This window comes from Gorilla gorilla, chromosome 10, assembly GCF_029281585.2.
Source record: "Gorilla gorilla gorilla isolate KB3781 chromosome 10, NHGRI_mGorGor1-v2.1_pri, whole genome shotgun sequence".
NCBI lineage: Eukaryota > Metazoa > Chordata > Mammalia > Primates > Hominidae > Gorilla > Gorilla gorilla.
This window is the reverse complement of record NC_073234.2, coordinates 138,873,770-138,886,900: the sequence shown is the minus strand read 5'-3', so window position 1 is coordinate 138,886,900 and position 13,131 is coordinate 138,873,770. Positions and strand designations below refer to the sequence as shown.

The following is a 13,131-nucleotide window of genomic DNA, read 5'->3' as shown; positions in this document are numbered from 1 at the left end:
AATAGGTCTAGAAGGTTACATCAAACTGTTAACAGTAGTTGCTTGGGATCATGGTGGTGGTGTGGAGGAAGACCTCTCACTTCTAATTATGCTGCTTAGTAACATCTCACACTTTTTACAATAAGCACATATTCGTGTTTTTTTCTTTTCTTTCTTTCTTTTTTTTTTTTTTCCCCCTTGAAACAAAGTCTCCGTCTGTCACCCAAGCTGGAATGCAGTGGTGCCATCGTGGCTCACTATAGCCTCAACCTCCTAGGTTCAAATGACCCTCCCACTTCAGCCTCCCGAGCAGCTGGGACTATAGATACGTGCCACCACATCTGACTAAAATTTACATTTTCTGTAGAGACAGTGTCTCACTACATTGCCCAGGTTGGACTCAAACCCCTGGACTCAAGTGATCCTCCCACCTCCTTTAGGCCTCCTAAAGTGCTGGGATTACAGGCATGAGGCATGGACCCCAATCTGTTTCTTGTGTTAGTTGGGTCCTCCAGTAAGCAGAGAGTCAGGCCCAGTTAGTAATGCAAGGGTCAGGGCTACATAGGGCTAGGGTTAGTGGAGGCTTATGACCTGTGAGTCACAAAGAGAGGCAAAGCAGGATTGGGCAGGGAAAGCTCTGGACTCTGATGCTGGCTGACATCTGAGAATGGAAACGGGAGAAAGCAGTCAGGAAACAAAGGCCTCAGACTACAGCACAGGCTTGACCAACCCAAGGGGTTACTCCAGAGTAAAGATCGCCAATAAAGTTGTCCCTTGTTGGGCAGAAATGGCCTGGTCCTGGTATCCCTGCTGGGCTTAGTCATGGACAGAGGGCTGCCTGTGAAAATGGTGTTCCCAGCAGGATGGAAGGTGCTGCAGCTGGAGGAGGCAACTGCACTCCTTGCACTCACCCACAAGCTCTTTTTAAAAATTTTTTTAAAATATTTATTTATTTATTTATTATTTTATTTTTTGATTTGGAGTCTTGTTCTGTCACCCAGGCTGGAGTGCAATGGCGTGATCTCAGCTTACTGCAACCTCCGCCTCCCAGGTTCAAGTGATTCTCCTGCTTCAGCCTCCCGAGTAGCTGGGACTACAGGTGTCCGCCACCACGCCTAGCTAATTATTTTGTATTTTTAGTAGAGACGGGGTTTCGCCATGTTTCCCAGGCTGGTCTCGAACTCCTGACCTCAGGTGATCCCCCTGCCTTGGCCTACCAAAGTGCTCGGATTACAGGCATGAGCTACCACGCCCAGCCATATTTTTTTATTTTTAACTATGGTAAGAAAAACACATAACATGAAATTTGTAATCTTAATCATTTCTCAGTGTACAGTTCAGTAGTGTTAAGTATATTTACATTATTGTGCAACCAATCTCCAGAACTCTTTCATCTTGCAAAAGTGAAACTCTCTCCCCGTTAAGCTCCTTTTTCCCCCACCCTAGCTCCTCTCAAAATAATGTCTTCAAGGTTTATCCACGTTGTAGCGTGTGTCAGCATTTCCTTCCTTTTTTTTTTTTTTTTTGAAACGGAGTCTCGCTCTGTCGCCAAGGCTGGAGTGCAGTGGCGCGATCTCGGCTCACTGCAAGCTCCGCCTCCCAGGCTCACGCCATTCTCCTGCCTCAGCCTCCGGAGTAGCTGGGACTACAGGCACCCGCCACCACGCCTGGCTAATTTTTTGTATTTTTACTAGAGACGGGGTTTCACTGTGTTAGCCAGGATGGTCTCAATCGCCTGACATTGTGATCCGCCCACCTCGGCCTCCCAAAGTGCTGGGATTACAGGCGTGAGCCACCGCGCCCGGCCCATTCCCTTCCTTTTTAAGCTGAATTATATCCGTTGTATAGACAGAGCACATTCTCCATTCATCCATTGATAAACACTTGAGTTGCTTCCACCGCCTGGCTATTGTGAGTAGTGCTGTTATGAACATGGGTGCCCCAATATCTCTTTAAGATCCTGTTTTCAGTTCTTCTGGGTACACACCCAGAACGGGAATTGCTGGATCACATGGAATTCTACATTTACTTATTATTTATTTAGAGATGGAGTCTTGCTCCGTCATCTGGGCTGAAGTGCAATCGTGCCATCTTGGCTGACTGCAACCTCTGCCTCCTGGGTTCAAGAGATCTCCTGCCTCAGCCTCCCGAGTAGCTGGGATTACAGGCACACACCACCACGCCCAGCTAATTTTTGTATTTTCAGGAGAGATGGGGTTTCAACATGTTGGCTAGGCTGTTGTCAAACTCCCGACCTCAGGTGACCCACCTGCCTCAGCCTCCCAAAGTGCTGGGATTACAGGCGTGAGCCACCGCGCCCGGCCCATTCCCTTCCTTTTTAAGCTGAATTATATCCGTTGTATAGACAGAGCACATTCTCCATTCATCCATTGACAAACACTTGAGTTGCTTCCACCGCCTGGCTATTGTGAGTAGTGCTGTTATGAACATGGGTGCCCCAATATCTCTTTAAGATCCTGTTTTCAGTTCTTCTGGGTACACACCCAGAACGGGAATTGCTGGATCACATGGAATTCTACATTTACTTATTATTTATTTAGAGATGGAGTCTTGCTCCGTCATCTGGGCTGAAGTGCAATCGTGCCATCTTGGCTGACTGCAACCTCTGCCTCCTGGGTTCAAGAGATTCTCCTGCCTCAGCCTCCCGAGTAGCTGGGATTACAGGCACACACCACCATGCCCAGCTAATTTTTGTATTTTCAGGAGAGATGGGGTTTCACCATGTTGGCTAGGCTGTTGTCAAGCTCCTGACCTCAGGTGACCCACCTGCCTCAGCCTCCCAAAGTGCTGGGATGACAGGCGTGAGCCACCGCGCCTGGCTACTTTTAATTATTTGAGGACCCTCCCTAGTGTTTTTCATAGAAGCCTCACCATTTCACATTCCCACCAGCAGTGCACCAGTGGTTCATTTCCTTACATCCTCACCAAAGCTTTCTTTTTTTTTTTTCTTTCTTTAAATAATAGCCATCCTAGGCCGGGCATGGTGGCTCACGCTTGTAATCCCAGCACTTTGGGAGGCTGAGACAGGCAGATCATTTGAGGTCAGGAGTTCGAGACCAGCCTGACCAACATGGAGTAACCCCGTCTCTACTGAAAATACGAAATTAGCTGGGCGTGGTAGTGCATGCCTGTAATCCCAGCTACTTGGGAGACTGAAGCAGGAGAATTGCTTGAATTCAGGAGGCAGAGGTTTTGGTGAGCCGAGATCGTGCCATTGCACTCCAGCCTGGGCAATAAGAGCAGAACTCCATCTCAAAAGAAAATAATAATAATAATAGCCACCCTAAGGGATGTGAGGTGATATCTTTTTTTTTTTTTTTTTTGAGACGGAGTCTCGCTCTGTTGCCCAGGCTGGAGTGCAGTGGTGTGATCTCGGCTCACTGCAAGCTCCGCCTCCCAGGTTCACGCCATTCTCCCGCCTCAGCCTCCCCAGTAGCTGGGACTACAGGCACCTGCCACCACGCCCAGCTAATTTTTTTCTATTTTTAGTAGAGATGGGGTTTCACCATGTTAGCCAGGATGGTCTTGATCTCCTGACCTTGTGATCCGCCCGCCTCGGCCTCCCAAAGTGCTGGGATTACAGGCGTGAGCCACCGTGCCCAGCTTTTTTTTTTTTTTTTTTTTTTTTTATTGAGACAGAGTGTCACTCTGTCGCCCAGGCTGAAGTGCAATGGCTCGATCTTGGCTCGCTGCAACCTTCACCCCCTGGGTTTAAGTGATTCTTCTGCTTCAGTCTCCCAAGTAGCTGGGACTACAGGTGTGTGCGACCACGCCTGGCTAATTTTTTGTATCTTTAGTGGAAACAAGGCTTCACCATGTTGGCCAGGATGGTCTTGAACTCCTGGGCTCAAGCAATCCTCCTGCCTTGGCCTACAAAAGTGCTGGGATTACAGGCATGAGCCACCGTGTTAGGCCCCTGTTAGCCTCTTGAAAGGTAATCAGATACGTGCATCTCCAGGACTGCTAAGTCTATATAGCTAAACATTTATTATAAAACATTTTACAAACCAAGCGAGAGATCTGGAGGGCACTAGGGAAGGCCGATATTTCTACAGAAGTTTCACACTAATAGAATCTCAAAGGAACATTTAGCATTCACTGCCAGGCCCTGGGCCAAGCTCATTTCATTCCCTTAACTGCTCTGTAAGGAGGGGGTTGTTGCATTCCAGTGGTGGAGCAAGGGCTGACTTGGAGGGGAGAGTGGAGAACTTTAGTTATAATGCCCTCCCACCCATCACTCTGAATAAACAAATCAAAGTTGTTTTTTTTTTTTACTGTTGTCTTATGCAAACACAGACTCAAAACAGTGCCCGGGCACCACCCTTCCTGCAGCTAGATTCCTTCCCCTAAACTGCTTGAGATAAAATCATTGACCTAGCATCGCAGGCATTTAAACTAGGCTGGGAAATGTCCAAAATCCTTGTTGTTTCCACGTATGATTTAAGAATAACAAGACCTGAAAATAACATAGCGAACAGGAAGGAAGCCATCCTGAGTGTACTGCTTGGGAAATCAAGAAACGGCACCACGATATGCAAAAGACCTTAAGACTGATTCTGCTTGGTGCCGGGCGCGGTGGCTCACGTCTGTAATCCCAGCACTTTGGGAGGTCGAGGCGAGCGGATCACCTGAGGTCGGGAGTTCAAGACCAGTCTGGCCAACATGGTGAAATCTCATCTCTACTAAATATACAAAAAAATTAGCCAGGCGTGGTCAGCCTCTTGAACACTCTGCTATCACTCACTGGGTTTCAAACTTGAGCATGCATTAGAATCACCTACAGGGCTTTTTAAAACACAGATGCTGGAGCCCTCCCTCAAAGTCTCAGAAACTTTGGGTCGAGAATTTGCATCTCTAAAAAGCTTCTAAGTGATGCTTGTGGGGCTGGCCCTGGGACCACACTTTAAAACTTCTGCTATCGGCGGGCACAGCGGCTCACATCTGTAACCCTAGCACATTGGGAGGCTGAGGCAGGAGCATCACTTGGGGCCAGAAGCGGGAGACCAGCCTGGGCAACATACGGAGGCACTGCCTCTACAAAAAAAAAAAAAAAAATTTTTTTTTTTGAGATGGAGTTTCAAAGGCTCTTGTTGCCCAGGATGGAATGCAATGGCGTGATCTTGGCTCACTGCAACCTCTGCTTCCCAAGTTCAAGAAATTCTCTTTCCTCAGCCTCCCAAGTAGCTGGGAATACAGGCATGCACCACCACACCCAGCTGATTTTGTATTTTTAGTAGAGACAGGGTTTCACCATGTTGACCAGACTGGTTTCGAACTCCCGACCTCAGGTGATCCACCCGCCTCGGCCTCCCAAAGTGTTGGGATTACAGGCGTGAGCCACCGTGCCCGGCCTACAAAAAATTTTTGAAATATTAGCCAGGCGTGGTGGCAGGCACTTGTAGTCCTAGCTCCTCAGGAGTCTGAGGCAGGAGGAGGTCCTGAACCCTGAGCTCAAGGCTGCAGTGAGCTATGTTCATGTCACTGCACTCCAGCCTGAGTGACCAAGCAAGATCCTGTCTCTGGGGGAAATAAAAAAAGAACCTCTGCTATAACTTGTAATTGTTTTCATAATTTCCCAGTGGAGAGAGAAGGGCCATCGTTACCTAGCAACAGATTGTCCAATTCTATGAGGGATCTAAGAGTTAAGTTTCTTAACACTTTGTAATAGTAGCCGACATCCATTGATGCTTATAGTATCCTAGACACTTTTATGCATTATATTATGCAATCCTCGTATCAGTCTTGGGAAACAGATATTTTCCTTTTTCCCAGTGTACGGTGAAGAAACGAGGTTTGGAGAGATTAGGAAATTTGATCGAGCTTGTGAATCAGCAAGTATGTAGCAATTGGGAGGTTCAAAGCAAAGACCGCTTAACTCTACAGCCTTGTAGGACATTTCAGCCTTTACACATAGTAGATGCTCAATACATTAATCATTCATGAATGAACAGATTGCTTTTTGTTTGTTTTGTTTTGTTTTGAGACAGGGTCTTAATCTGTTGCCTAGGCTGGAGTGCAGTGGTGCAATCAAGGCTTACTGCAGCCTCGACCTCCCTGCCTCAAGAGATCCTCTGGCTTCAGCCTCCCAAGTAGCTAGGTCTACAGGTGTGTGTCACCACGCCTGGCTAATTTTCGGGAGTTTTTTTGTTTGTTTTTTTGTAGAGATGGGATTTTCCCATGTTGCCTAAGCTGGTCTCAAACTCCTGGACTCAAGTGATCCTCCTGCCTTGGCTTCCTGCAGCACTAGGATTACAGACATGAGCTACTGTGCCTGGCCCAGAAGGAACTTTTTTTTTTTTGAGACAATGTCTTGCTCTGTCACCCAGGCTGGAGTGCAATGGCGTGATCTCGGCTCACTGCAACTTCCACCTCCTGGGTTCAAGCGATTCTCCTGCCTCAGCCTCCTGAGTAGCTGGGATTACAGACGTGTGCCACCACGCCCTGCTAATTTTTGTATTTTTAGTAGAGATGAGGTTTCACGATGTTGGTCAGGCTGGTCTCGAACTCCTGAGCTCATGATCCACCCGCCTCAGCCTCCCAAAATGCTGGGATTACAGGCATGAGCCACCGTGCTGGGCCCAAAAGGAACTTTTGACATGGACAATTCCAGCAGTGATAAGTGGGGGCAGTGAAAGTTAAAAGAGGCCGGGCATGGTGGCTCACGCCTGTAATCCCAACACTTTGGGAGGCCGAGGCGGGCAGATCACGAGGTCAGGAGATCGAGACCATCCTGGCTAACACGGTGAAACCCCGTCTCTACTAAAAACACAAAAAAATTAGCCGGGCGTGGTGGCAGGCACCTGTAGTCCCAGCTCTTCAGGAGGCTGAGGCAGGAGAATGGCGTGAACCCGGGAGGCGGAGCTTGCAGTGAGCTCAGATCGCGCGCCATTGCACTCCAGCCTGGGCAACAGAGCGCGACTCCGTCTCAAAAAAAAAGAAAGTTAGAAGAAACTTTTTTTTTTTTTGAGACAGAGTCTAGCCATGTCGCCCAGGCTGGAGTGCAATGGTGCAATCTCAGCTCACTGTAACCTCCGCCTCCCAAGTTCAAGCGATTCTCCTGCCCCAGCCTCCTGAGTAGCTGGGATTATAAGCGCGCTGGCCACCACACCCAGCTAATTTTTTGTGTCTTTAGTAGAGACAGGGTTTCACCATGTTGGCCCAGCTGGTCTCAAACTCCTGACCTCATGATCCACCCGCCTCGGCCTCCCAACGTGCTGGGATTACAGGCATGAGCCACTGTGCCCAGCTGAAACTCACTTTTAATTCTTCCTGATGGCATTGTTCTAGGAAGGCTAATTCCACTCAACAGAATTGAGCATTATGTACATATAAAATCAACCTGTTTAAAATATACAGTTCAGTGGTTTTTAGTATATTCAGAGTTGTGCAACCATCACCACAATCTAATTTAAGTACATTGTGATCCGCCCCCCAAAAGAAACCCCATACACAGAGGTAGTCACTTCCCATTTTTCCCAGTCCTAGAATGAGGCTAGACTGGGGACGAATCTACTCTGTCTCTATGGATTTACCTATTCTGGACATTACATGTAAATAGAATCATACACTGTGCGGCCTTTTGTGTCTGGCTTCTTTCACTCAGCATGATGTTTTCGAGGTTCATCCTTGGTGTAGCGTATGTCAGTGCTTCATTGCTTTCTCCCCAGCACTTTATTGAGACACAATTTACCTAAAGGAAATGCACAGATAAGTGAATGGTTCCACAGCTTTTTGTTATTTATTTATTTGTTTGTTTGCTTTTTTATTTATTTTTGAGATGAAGTCTCGCTCTGGCCCAGGCTGGAGTGCAGTGGCGCGATCTCGGCTCACTGCAAGCTCCGCCTCCCGGGTTCACACCATTCTCCTGCCTCAGCCTCCTGAATAGCTGGGACTACAGGCGCCCGCCGCCACGCCCGGCTAATTTTTTTTGTATTTTTAGTAGAGACGGGGTTTCACCGTGTTAGCCAGGATGGTCTCGATCTCCTGACCTTGTGATCCGCCCGCCTCGGCCTCCCAAAGTGCTGGGATTACAGGCGTGAGCCACTGCGCCCTGCTATTTGTTTAGAGATAGTCTCGCTTTGTCACCCAGGCTGGAGTGCGGTGGCTCCATCACAGCTCACTGCATCCTCAGCCTCCCGGGCTCAAGCAATTCTTCCACCTCGGCCTCAAATGGATGGAACCACCAGTGCACACCAACACACCCGCCTAATTGTTTAATTATTTATACAGACAAGATCTCACTATGTTGCCCAAGCTGGTCTTGAACTCCTGGGCTGAAACGATCCTCCCACCTCAACTTCCCAAAATGCTGGGATTACAGGCGGGAGCTACCCTGCCCAACCTCAACTTTTTACCTTCGTGTATACTCACATGACCTCCACCAAGAGCAAGATATAGTACATTTTTCGAGCTTCAGTACAGCTGAACACTGGAGGTTCCTGGAGGGCACTGCCCCAGGGAGGGAGGGCGTGGGAGCTCTGCCCCTCCCCCCATTCTTCACTTTCATCTGTATCCTCTGAAACATCCTTTATCATAAACTGGTGAGCATATGATGCCTCGGAAGTCTCATATTTCAAATCTTCTTTGGATTGCAAATTGCTTGAGCGTTCGTGGACTAAATCCTGGGCGAATACACGGAGTTCCTGGAGCAGGCTTACCAATGCAGACTATAGCACTGGTTGGGTCTTTGATTTGTCTGAAAAGTTAGGGCAGTCAGAAGCGCAGCTGGGAAGAGGAAGTTTCATGTTGAGTTTAGAAGCACATGACTGAAAGTCAGAAGACAAACTCACTGAAGCTATGAGAGACACCTATGAAACCATAGAAGCCATCTGTGGACTCATGTCTAGGTTATTCAAGATAAACTGTTTAATCAAATCCATACCTCTTTATTTTATGTATTTATGTATTTATTTTATTTATTTTATTTTTTTCGAGACTGAGTCTTGCTCTGTCACCCAGGCTAGAGTGCAGTGGCACGATCTTGGCTCACTGCAACCTCCCCCTTCCAGGTTCAAGTGATTCTTGCACCTCAGCTTCCCAAGTAACTGGGATTACAGGTGCCTAGCACAATGCCCCACTAATTTTTGTATTTTTGGTAAAGACAGAATTTCACCATGTTGGCCAGGCTGGTCTCAAACTCCTGGCCTCAAGCAATCCACCCACCTCGGCCTCCCAAAGTGCTGGGATTACAGGCATGAGCCACTACACCCAGCTTTATTTTACTTATTTATTTATTTAAAATTTTTTTTCTTGAGACTGAGTCTTGCTCTGTTGCTCAGACTACAGTGCAGTGGCATGATCACAGGTCACTGCAGCCTGGAACTCTTGGGCTCAAGTGATTCTCCCGCCCCAGCTTCCCAAGTAGCTGGGACCACAGGTACGCACCATCACACCAAGCTAATTTTGTTTTTGTTTGTTTGTTTTTGTTTTTTTGTAGAGATGGGATCTCACTTTGTTGCCTAGGCTGGTCTGGAACTCTTGGCCTCAAATAATCATCAGGCATAAGCCTCCCAATGTGCTGTGGGATTACAGGCATGAGCCACCAGGCCCCTCAAAATTAACATCTCTTGACCGGGCACAGTGGCTCACGTGCAGCCAATCTCCAGAACTTTCTGATCTTGCAAAACTGAAACTCTATCCCCATTAAACGACAACTCTCCATTCTCCATCACCATGTTGGCCAGGCTGGTCTTGAACTCCTGACCTCAAGTGATCTGCCCACCTCCATCTCCCAAAGTGTTGGGATTACAGGCGTGAGCCACGGCACCTGGCTCCGTTTTTACTTTTTGTAGAGATTGTTCTCACTGTATTGCCCAGACTGTTCTCCAACTCCTGGCCACTGTGATGGCCCTTAGATGCACTTTGAGTTAATTTTTTGTATATGGTGAACTCCATTGGTTGAAAAGACTGTCCTTGCCCCGTTGAATGGTCTTGGCTCCCTTATTGAAAATCATTTGCCAATATATGCAACAATTTATTTATGAGCTATTTTATTTTTCATTCTTTGTTATGGCTGAATACTATTCTATTGGATGGACATACCCTCTTTTATGTATGGCAGGCCTAATATTTCATCTCAGTATTTAACCACTAGATGTTGTCACTCTGTGATTTGTGGACTTCTAGGCCCTTGCCCAGGAGCTTCGTTTTGATTACTACAACATTCCTGGCGGGGCACAGTGGCTCATTCCTGTAATCCTAGCACTTTGGGAGGCCAAAGTGGGAGGATTACTTGAGGCCAGGATTTTGAAACCAGCCGGGGCAACAGAACGAGGCCTTGTCTCTTAAAAAAAAAAAAAAGAAAGACAGAAAGGCAGGGTGCGGTGGCTCACGCCTGTAATCCCAGCACTTTGGGAGGCCAAGGCAGGTGGATCACGGGGTCAGGAGATCGAGACCATCCTGGCTAACATGGTGAAACCCTGTCTCTACTAAAACATACAAAAAATTAGCCGGGCGTGGTGGCGGGCGCCTGTAGTCCCAGCTACTTCGGAGGCTGAGGCAGGAGAATGGCATGAACCCGGGAGGCGGAGCTTGCAGTGAGCCGAGATCGCACCACTGCACTCCAGCCTGGGCGACAGAGCAAGACTCTGTCTCAAAAAAAAAAAAAATTAGCCAGGTATGGTGGCAAGCACCTGTAGGCCCAGATACTCGGGAGGCTGAGGTGGGAGGATCACTTAAGCCCAGGAGTTCAAGGCTGCAGTGAGCTGTGATCATGCCACTGCACTCCAGCCGGGGTGACAGAGCAAAGCCTCATCTCTTAAGAAAAAATAGGCTGGGCTCATGCCTGTAATCCCAGCACTTTGGGAGGGTGAGGCGGGCAGATCACCTGAGGTCAGGAGTTGGAGACCATCCTGGCCAACATGGTGAAACCCTGTCTCTACTAAAAATACAAAACTTAGCTGGGTGTGGTGGTGGGCGCCTATAATCCCAGCTACTTGCAAGGCTGAGGCAGGAGAATCGCTTGAACCCAGGAGGCAGAGGTTGCAATGAGCAGAGATCATGCCATTGCACTCCAGCCTGGGCTACAAGAGCAAAACTCCATCTCAAAAAAAAAAAAAAAAAAAAGAAGAAGAAGAAAGGCTAAGCATGGTGGCTCATGCCTGTAATCCCAGCACTTTGGGAGGCCGAGGCAGGTGGATCATCCTGAGGTCAGGAGTTGGAGACCAGCCTGGGCAACATGGTAAAATCCCGTCTCTACTAAAAATACAAAAAATTAGCCATGCATGGTGGCACGCGCCTGTAATCCCAGCTACTCGGGGTGGGGCTGCTGAGGCAGGAGAATCGCTTGAACCTGGAAGGCAGAGGTTGCAGTGCGCCGAGATCGTGTCACTGCACTCCAACCTAGGCAACAGAGTGAGGCTTTTTAATTTTTTTTATTTTTTTATTATTTATTATTTATTTATTTATTTATTTATTTATTTATTTTTTTTTTTTTTTTTTGAGACCGAGTCTTGCTCTGTTGCCCAGGCTGGAGTGCAGTGGCGCGATCTCGGCTCACTGCAAGCTCCGTCCCCGGGTTCACGCCATTCTCCTGCCTCAGCCTCCCGAGTAGCTGGGACTACAGGCGCCCGCCACTACACCCGGCTAATTTTTTTTTGTATTTTTAGTAGAGACGGGGTTTCACTGTGTTAGCCAGGATGGTCTCGGTCTCCTGACCTCGTGATCCGCCCATCTCGGCCTGACTTTTTTATTTTATAAAAGTAAAATAGGCCGGGCAGGGTGGCTTACGCCCGTAATCCTAGCACTTTGGGAGGCCCAGGTAGGAGGATTGCCCGAGCTCAGGAGTTCGCGACCAGCCTGGGCAGCACAGTGAAACCCCATCTCTACTAAAATACAAAAAATTAGCCAGGCGGGGCGGCATGCGCCTGTGGTCCCAGCTACTCGGGAGGCTGAGGTAGGAGAATTGCTTTAACCTGGGAGGCGGAGGTTGCGGTGAGCCAAGATCATGCCACTGAGCTCCAGCCTGGGCAACAGAGCAAGATTCTGTCTCTAAATAAATAAATAAATAAAATAAAATAAAAAGAAACGGCCCTCTGAAAATAGTGCATTTTGTTAATTTGCTTTGCTTTTGTTGGTTGGTTTAATCTATGTACATTCTTCATTGAGATTCTAGTACCTCAGTGTGGAGAAAATGGATACACCTATCACAAGGAAAGCTGCCAATACATTGCTGGGAAAGACAAGCCCCGTTGCTGAGCTCTCTGCCTGAGACTATCACAAACCTCCAATGAAACCTAAAATAACTTGAGATTTGTTGTGCCTTTTTTTTTGAGACATGATCTTACTCTGTCACCATGGTCCCACTCTGTCACAGGCACCACTCTGTGGTGAGATCTTGGCTCACTGCAGCCTCAACATCCTGGGCTCAAGTGGTCCTCCCACCTCAGCCTCCCGAGTACCTGCCACTACGGGCATGAACCACTGTGTCTAGCTAATTTTGTTTACTTTTTGTAGAGACAGGGTCTCACTATGATGCCCAAGCTAGTCTCAAACTCCTGGGCTCAAGCAATCCTCCTGCGTCAGCCTCCCGAAGTGTTGAGATTAAGGCATGAGCCACAGCGAATGACTCAAGTTTCTAAGCCACTCTGCTAATATTCTCAGTAATATGGATTCCGCATATGTGTCGAATGCTTTGTGATTTTCAGACAGGGGTTTCTCTCTTGTTAATTACCCCTCCTTCTCTCACCCAACTAGCAAGGTGTCTCCAACACCAGCAATTCCTCCCTAGCGCTGTGGAAGAAAGAATGAAGGGGCCGGGCGCGGTGGCTCACGCCTGTAATCCCAGCACTTTGGGAGGCCGAGGCGGGCGGATCACGAGGTCAGGAGATCGAGACCATCCTGGCTAACATGGTGAAACCCCGTCTCTATTAAAAATACAAAAAAATTAGCCGGGCGTGGTGGCGCGTGCCTGTAGTCCCAGCTACTCGGGAGGCTGAGGCAGGAGAATGGCGTGAACCCGGGAGGCGGAGCTTGCAGCGAGCCGAGATCGCGCCACTGCACTCCAGCCTGGGCGACACAGGGAGACTCCGTCTCAAAAAAAAAAAAAAGAAAGAAAGAAAGAATGAAGGATCGCAGTCACGTATGTGAGTGCTTCGTAAGTGCTTGAGGTGTCGCACACATGATCTCATAAGC

At 48.1% G+C, this 13,131-nt stretch overlaps 1 protein-coding gene across 1 annotated transcript in view; it reads right to left on the bottom strand.

Moving 5' to 3' along the window:
* The window catches only part of SNRNP35 (small nuclear ribonucleoprotein U11/U12 subunit 35), a 56,180-nt gene that overhangs the window by 15,987 nt on the left and 27,062 nt on the right, over nt 1–13,131 (bottom strand). The window contains exon 2 of the mRNA XM_055358323.2: nt 7,567–7,690. The gene's annotated coding sequence lies outside the window, so the exon portion shown is untranslated. The remainder of the gene's footprint in view (nt 1–7,566; nt 7,691–13,131) is intronic.